Genomic DNA, 9,171 nt, shown 5'->3' with positions numbered 1-9,171 from the left:
GATACTCATTTCCCATTGTCTTACATTAATATCTAGGATTGCAATATCATGTTAAAATGTTAAAGTGATGCTTGTTTTTATGATAAAATATTTTATAATAAAATACTTTTATAATATTTTCCAAACTGTACTACTACTAGTACTATTATTATTATTTGTTTCTTAATGTGTCTTCTACCCTGGTCCCCAACTCTTGTTACAGATACTTTCTTAAATAATCCTAATAAGTCCTCAAAACTATCTCATAATTTTTATTTGAATTGTATAGACTAAAGATTCCAAGTGGCCACTTTTTCATGGCTGTATTGGGCATCTGAATGTCTTATTTTGTGAACTATATGTTCAAATAATTTGACCACATTTTAAACTGGGTTTCCTTGTTTTCTTACTTTGAGACTTCAAGAGTTCCTTAAGTTTTCTTGATATAGGTCTTTTACCAGGTAGGAGTTGCAAACATTTTGATTTGCATGTGGCTTAACTTTTATTGTGATAATTATACTTGCATTCATTTTCTATCTTCAGGTTAAAAAGTTGCTTCAAATGGAGTGGCTCAATATAGCACTGTTTAGTATCTCTCAGTTCTGTAGGTCTTGATGCTGATATCTTAAAGATAGATGATTATCTCAACATTTCATAGGGCCAAAAGAAAAACCTTCAGAAGGGTCCTACTCGCTGCCAGAGGCTCTGGTCATGAGTCCCTTTCCAAGCTCATTAAGGTTGTTTTCCTGACACACATCTCCTTTCATCTTCTAGAGGACAACCTTCAATGCTTCTTGTGTCATATTTGAAGTCTCTCCATTCTTCCTTCTGTCATTTTCTTCCACTTTTAAGGAATCATAAGATTGCATTGGGCCCACCTCGATAATACAGTTATTCTGTCAGTTTAAGGACAACTGATAAGTCACTTATATTCCATTTGTAAACTTCTATTTGTTGTCTAAGGAAACACAAACACTCCTCCAGGAGATTTTAAATATGAAATCCTTAGAAGAATGAGGGTAGACATAATTCTGTCCACCAGTTTCTTTGAAAAGGAAAAGGATGACAATTTTGATGAAGTCCAATCTTTACATACTCTAAAGTTGCAAATATATGTCCCTATGTTTTATTCAAAACTTTTATAGTTATAAGTCTTTTGTTGAGGCTCACAACTCGTTTTCAATTTTTATTTTATGTATTTGCATATGGGTGAGAAAAAAGCCAAATTTCCTCCTATATATATGTAGTGGATCTCTTGGAAAAAAATTGAGTTTTGCTGTAGAATTTCTTGTTCATTTATTATTGAATTTAAGTATTTCATATTGTATGCATATATGTATCCATATTTATATATTATGCACCTGATAGTTAACAGATATATTTCAAATATTGTCTGGCTTTCCTTTTCATTTCTTTCATAGCTTTTTTCAAAGAGGTTTGATGAAAAGTAATATATCCATTTTGTCTTTTATGATTTATGCTTTTTGTGTTTTATCTAGGAAATCTTTGCCTGACCCAAGGTAACAAAGTTTTCTCTTATGTTATTATGAACAGATTTATGGTTTTATATATCCACTTATAATTCACTTTGAGTTAAATTTTATATTAGTGTATAGACTTGACTTCTTTTTATCCTTTCTTTTATATTTTCCTTGAAAATGAATATCAGTTTACTCATTTTATGAAAAGATTGTCAGTTTTTAATTTGATTGTCCCAGACCTTTGATGAGTCATTTGATACATGGGCTCTTCATCATTATACTGTAATAACCTGTTAAAGTATGTCTTTAATGTATATCCCTATGTATATCTTGATGAGTATAGAATTATGTTAACCTTAAAACCAGATATGGTGAGACCTCTGACTATGCTCTTTGTAAAATTTGAGTTATTTTAGTTCCTTTTATTGTTCATGTAAGTTTTAGAGTGTTCACAATGGCTTGATTAAATGGCCTTTTGAACCTATGGATAAATTGGCATCTTCATAATATTTGATTTAGAATTCATCATGTGGTATTTGCCCTTTTGATTTTAGGATATTTTGAACTAGGATCTCACTTGTTGCCTGAGCCAGCCTAGATCGGGATCCTTTCCTGCATGTGGGATAAAGGAGGAGCTCACTGGGTCCAGATGGCTTTGAAAAGCAATCATGTATCCAGGGTTACAGGAGGGAGCCACTGTCGCCAGCTTTCTTATAAAAACAAAGAAGAAGAAGAAGTGTTCTTAGATTTGTCTCAGTAATGTTTTATAGCTTGAGATATATACTATTGTATATATTTTACATATCTTACCTACTCCATATTTGTTCTTTTATAAAAGGCACTGCCTTTCTTTTAGCTAGTCACTTCTTGCAAGTATAGATATATTCATACATCTATTTAAAATAGGTTGTATGGGTCTTTTCATAACGTCTCCATTCAGCTCTGATGCTTTACCAGATAGATTCCAGGCAGCTTCCTGAAATTCTAGTCTGCATCCTCAACTCAGCTGTACTTCTGTGGATTGACTGGACTCCATCTCTCTGTACTACTGTCGGGCAATTATCTCTGGAAGAAGGCTGGGAAATCAGAAGTGTCATCTCTTTCCTTTCCTTCTCTTGAGGTTCTCAGTTTGGTGCTGTCTGCTGTCCAATGCTAAAAAAATTCTACCTCACTTATTTGTCCAGTCATACAAGTGTTTATGGATGAGAACTGGTTCATTCTGGTTTCTTTATCTTGCTTAGAAGTTGACACTCTCACAGTTTATTTCACCAGACATCTATTAATAGTTATGTTGTTTTCTTTCATGAATCTCCTAGATTGGCAATGAACATCTTTTACATATGTCATATTTCCCATATGATGCTATATCTTCAAACAAGTGTAATTATGAATGGGCATTTTAAATGTTCTAGATCTTGACAAATTGTTATACAAGTTATAATTCCATGAGCATCTTGGATGGTTGCATTTCCTAACTTGCTGAAGAAGTTTATAGTTCTGTGTTTAATGGAATGAATAGAGAATTCACAGAGAAAGAATATAAATGGCTCTGCAAAATCTGAAAATAAAATCTACCTCATTCATAATATTCATATACTCTAAAGATATAATTTATTTCTTAGATTAGTAATGCTATAAGAAACTCTCTTCTAAATGCAAGCTTGCAAATAGATGTAGAAAGAATGAGCTTAAAAAGAAAAAGAAAAAAAGAAAATCCAAACAATTCTGGGCAGATTAGAAGAATGGCAGTCCTATCTTCCCGTCACTCATTGCTAATAGTTATCTGAGAAGACCACTGAACACTGCCAACGAGTCCCTACAGCCTCAGTGGAGGACTGTCAAAACTTGGCTACTTATGGTACCATTGTCCCTTGCTGCATTCCAGGAACTGACTTTGTCACTGGCATTGCCAGGCACAAATGATAGATTGCCTGAATGGTTTCCACAAACACAAAATCTGCAGAGCAAAAACAAAAACCAAGTTCTAGCCAAATTCTCCGTACACTTCTTAATTATCCCATTAAATCTTGTGCAGGACTGTGATGAACACGCTCTGTTCCTTTCAGCCAGCTGCTGAGTGAAAGAAAATCTACCGGGATTTGGAAATTGAGTCTCATTTTGGATAAGGGAGTTTGGATTCTTTCCACCTCGTGGTTTTTGAGTTCTCCTTTGGCTCTTGGATATGCTAAGCTCAAGAGTATTCAGGCAAGTTTAAACTCATGAATTGCACCATAGGAAGTCCTTAAATTATAACCTAAATACAATTTCCAACTGGCCTTCTTTATGGTAAAACATGCAAAAAATGAAAACATATCCTTTTATTCTATATCATATCTTTTCGGGGTCTCTTAGTGAAAGATCTTGTCTTATAGAAATTCAGAAAGCAAGATTAAAGCCTCTAGATTTGGGAGATGAATGGTTAAATATACATAGGCTAAAGAATCATTATGCCTGCATTTAAATCCAAAATCTACTCTCTCTCTCTCTCTCCCTCTGTGTGTCAATTTATGGATATAATCTTGATCAATCATTTCTTTGTGTATAGGCTGAGAATCATAATATATAGCTCATGACTATAGTTAACTTTAAGTTATGTTGAACATTAAAATAACTCATTCAGCACTTACTAAGCCAAAAAGACAGAATGGGAATGGGAAAAATACAAGGACAATGTACAAGGAGTTCAAAAACTAACCCTGCAAAGGACCAATCACCCTCTTAATAAATGGGCAAAGTAACTAAACAGATATTTCTCAAAAGAAATAGTAAAAATAACCAACAAATACCTGAAAAATAGCCAACATATGCTTAACATCCATGGCCATGAAAGAAATGCAAATCAAAATGGTATTGAGATTCCATCTTACTCTAGTTAGAAGAGCCATCATCAAGGATATGAAAAACAAAATGATGCTGGCAAAACTACAGGGAAAGAAAGAGCTCTAATAAATGCCAGGGGGAATGTAAATTATTCCAAGCACTGTAGATGCAGTATGGAGATTTTCAACAAACTAAAAAGAGAGATACCCCATGGTGCAGTGATGCCTCTCTTAGCCATTTATCCAAAAGACTACTGGTCAGGATGCAAGAAAGATACCTGCATGTCTGTGTTCATGGCTGCACTATTCAAATGTGGAACAGCCCAGTTCAAGGAAATGTGCCATAAGTAAATAAGTAAAATAACTTATTTCTTGGCATTATTATTATTCTTTAGGTAACTCTAAATAAAGACCCTCCACTTTGGGAAATGGTGTCAGAATAGAGAAATAATAGTGGCTGACTCCAGTAAATTAATCAAACATTTTAAATGGCAGCTATATTCTCAATTCTTAGTTCCCTGAAGTCTGTGGTCTGCTTAAAATTCCAATGGATAATATATCTGAATGTCTAATGCAGAAATAAGAAGAATATTAGTTACTGCTTTAATTAGCAATTGACAGTTAAATAACTGGAGTTTTAAAACCATAAATAAGCCATTCAAGATTAGTTATATAATTAAATCAGATAGCTTTTTTCCTATTGTACTTAAGTTTAACAATAGCCTCATAATTGCTGTTGGGAGAAGTTCAAGGACAAGATACAATTTGTGTCACTGACTTGGTTCTATTCTAATCCAACTGCCTGCCTTGAAAATTTCATCCCTGATCTTTTCACCCTTGTTAGATACATGTAAAATTTAGCAGTAACCACATTGCAAAATCCAAATTTCTTAGCAGATCTTCACAACTCCCCTCCCCCCACCATACTCTTAATCACTGTTTTTACCCTTTTCTCTCTAGGTTAAACCAAACTGATTGCCATTCTCAGAAGAAGGCCATGTCAAGTGCCACAGAATCCCATGGCTCTTTGTGTCCCTTTTATGCTACATATGAAATCCAAAATACAACAGTTCCCATGTATTTCTGCCGCCTGGGAGTGTTGTGAACTAGCAATGAAATAATGTGGTTAAATTCTTGCTTGAAGCCCATAGAGCATGGTGTGGAGTGATTCTTGAGTGAATTTACTCGGAAACACTGTTACTTCTTTGGAGAAAAATCCTAGATGATTTGTTTTGTAACATCAGAGTAATTTCTAACATAGAAATCTACATAGGGTTGGTACTTAAAACCTTATTAATGGATGGAAGAATAAATATTATTAGCTTCTGACAGTGAATATACCAGAAGTAAATTCTATGAATTCATAAATAAGAGTGAGGTGTGTACTTCAGAGAAGTTGGCAGGATGGAGTTGAGCCTTGAAGTAGGAGGAAGATATGAAGAATTATACAAAGGGGGCAAGAATGATGTAGACAAGGCATTTTTCTCTAGGAAAGGGAAGAAAGGAGAAGCCTGGAATGGTCTTACATTTTTGGCAGTGATAGAGCTCAACAGAGCCAACCATACATTATTCAACCATACAAGATTCCTGTACTCCATGCCCAGGGAAATAAATAAACCAAGCACAACAGTGGCAGTGCCAATCTAGATGACACCTCAATAAAAATGTGAATCTAGCTACAGAACAGTTTCAACTTCTCAAAAATCATCTGCATTGTAATGCAATCAGAAGCCTTGACTTCCATCAAGGGTGTTCAGATTGTGAGGGCATCTCCATGAGGAGAAAGAGTGGGAAGAAAAGTAGGTAGAGCTCTGGACTTGGTGGGGGACACTAATAGTTGGGGGGGGTCCCATTACTGATTGCCTGGAATTACTTTTTTTAGAAAATCACCTGTCTATTTCAAGTTCAACAGTGGCATGGGAGGAATAATATGTTAGCTACCTCCACTGAAGTCTTTTAGAATATTCCACTGTAATACAGATACACTTTCTGTATCCTTGAGGAAGGGAAAAAGGAATTATTGTAGTTAGCACCTTTTACAAATACTAATGATGAGGAGATATCTACCTTTCCAAACCCATTCTAAATGTCCTTTGGACCCAAATGAAGGCTAAAATCTAGGTCATGAGTCTGAATGTATTTCTTGATGTTTAGGTGTAGAAGTGTCTGTTTTGCAAAGCACATATTTGTTTGAAACTATCTTGGATAAGAGCATTTTTAATGTGGATAATATGTTGGATTAAAGAACTTCTTAATTCTTTAATATTCTTCTCTTTAAGAGGTGGCCTATCACTCCTTTAAAATCTGGCTTGCCCTTTGCCTGCTTTCAATGGAGAAGCAGAGTAAGGCAGATAGAGTAGCTTTTCCAGACGCAGCATTTTGGAGAATTAGCAGCGCCTCCTTCAGGCTCCTGGAGTCCTGAGTCTCTACCTAATAGACTGCTCTACTGGAGAGAACCTATGCAGATACTGAACAAAGAGGTGCTCTACCAGGCCCAGCCTTATCTCACTAGCTACAGCATAAAGTGTGTAAGTAAAACTGCCTCAGACTCTCCAGAACCTAAAGCTTAACGTTTTCTGAGAGCTTCATCAACATCAGGAGGTGAAGAAGAACTTCCAAGCTCATCTCAATTTCTGGACTCACAAAAACCCAGGAGATATAGTAAAAATGACAGGTGTCTTAATCTATCAGGTTCTGCAGAGCTATTGGTGCGGCGTATTATCATGAGCGGCATGTATGAATGGGAAGTCAGATGGAAGACGGAGGGAACAGATGCACACAAAAAGTCAACACCTTTGCAGTGTCTATAATTAGTCATACAGAAACATCCACGAAAGGTTTATTCATGCAGTTGTAAGTGGGAGGCTGGTTCATTAGTTGAGAATATCACTTAGAATAATAAAAAGCAGTAGTATAATTCTCAATTCAGCCAATTCCAGTTTATAATAACTTCCAATTGAATTTAAACAAGACAGCGTGGGTTACAGGCTATTTCATGCACAGAATCCATGTCTCCATGCAGGCAGGCATGTGCTTAATCTCTCTAAAAAATGCTTAATAGCAAATGTCTGTTATCTTTACCATAACTTGTACCTCTGAAGCTACGGACATTTTCGTTAATTAATCTTCACAATGCCTCTGTGATGGCAAAAAAAAAAAAAAGCATAACAAGGAATCATTTTACCCACTGCTGAAACATAGTCACCTTTTGGGTTGAACATAACAGCTGTTTAGCAGCTGTAAGAGAATCCTGAACTATCGTTCTAGGCAGCCATGCTAAGGAGGATAACATATCTGATTGAAATTGCAAAGGAAATTTGAGCAGACAGGATGCAATTACCTGAACTGGAGCCCAGCCAGCTTACCAGGGCTAAGTGGCAAGCAGCTCAAGCTAGAGAGCTTGCCTTCTGCATATTTCACCGATTATTGGGGATGCTCAGTGCCCTGTGCAGACAATAATCGGAGGCTGTGTAAGTCTGTGATCCTGAACCTACATTACATCTTCCTGAACATGCTTCTTTTTAGGATGACGATAACATTCTCTGAAGGCTATTTTGGGAACAATGGCTAATGTCGCTCAATCCATAAATAGGGCAGCCCAGGTTAAAAACGTGACACACAACCTTTGAATCATCACTCATCCAAATGTAGCTTTAAGTACATGGTTTTTAGTATCTGGAAAACTAGAAAATGTCACAAATAGGTGTAAAGCTTGCATATTCTGCACTGATAATATACTCATAAATATATTATGAGGTTTTTAAGAAGTCAGAAACCCATGAATTAAGTAATATTTGGGTTTAAGTTCAGGGCAGAAATGCTTTGACTTAAATGTTCAAGGAATGATTGAAGATAGCGAAACTAATCATGGCTCTGTTGTGATCTTCTGGTGTGCTAATGGGTACCTGCATCATGAGGACCTCTGCCTCCTTGTCTGGAAAATGCTCTCTTGTCCTACTCAGCTATAATGCTACAAGTCTATGAGCCTGAAAAGTAACTGATAGCTTTCTTCCCCTTTTAAGTGTCATAACTTTTACTTTAATGAAGAGTGTTATTTAGCAAAAGGGAATTCATGCTCACAGGAATTGAAAAGTAGTGTACTTATAGTCACAAAATATGTAACTATTTCCACTAATTTTTGTGAATGCATGTCTAGGTGAGATCACAAACACACATGCATAGATGGAAGCCATTTTGTCTTGCAAGGTACAGGCACTGGAACTCACACCCAGGGCTTTGTGTGTTATAGGTAGGAACTTACTTCTTGAGCCATATTAGAGCTACATATGTATGTACAAATTTATGTATAAATGTATGTGTGTATCATCTTTTTTCTCTCCTTTCTTTATTATTGTCTCTAAGTATGTGTACAAATGGATTTAAATTCAATATGTCCTTTGGTTCATGAGTACCACATAACTTAGCCAATGTCATCTCTTCTTTTCCCCAGTCTCTCCCAGTCCTACCCATCCCCCTCAATTTGCCTGGTTCCATTTTCACATAAGTACATTGAATACCATGACTTGTTTGTCTCGCCTTTCCCCTCTCCATCTATCTGCCTTTCTCTCCTTAACTCCTCCGTCCCACCCTATACTCTGACGACATCTCGTCTAGCTTTCTGGAGTTTATCCTGTTGAAATGCAGGTTAGTTCACAGGAGTTACACTGTGGGAATTGTCCCTGCATATACCCTGAGACCTCCCTTGTGAATGCCATACTTTAGCCAATTTATTTTTGTATATATGCATATGACCTTGTTTATATTTTCATATATACTTATAACTTAGGTCTAACTTCCGTATATGAGAGAAAACATGTTCTGTTTATTTAAGTCTGAATTTTTTCACTCTACATAATTTTTTTCCAGTACTATAAATTTCCCTGAAAATATAT

Source organism: Perognathus longimembris, chromosome 2 (assembly GCF_023159225.1).
Source record: "Perognathus longimembris pacificus isolate PPM17 chromosome 2, ASM2315922v1, whole genome shotgun sequence".
NCBI classification, from domain to species: domain Eukaryota; kingdom Metazoa; phylum Chordata; class Mammalia; order Rodentia; family Heteromyidae; genus Perognathus; species Perognathus longimembris.
The sequence above is the reverse complement of the archived record's forward strand: the minus strand, read 5'-3'. Positions refer to the sequence as shown.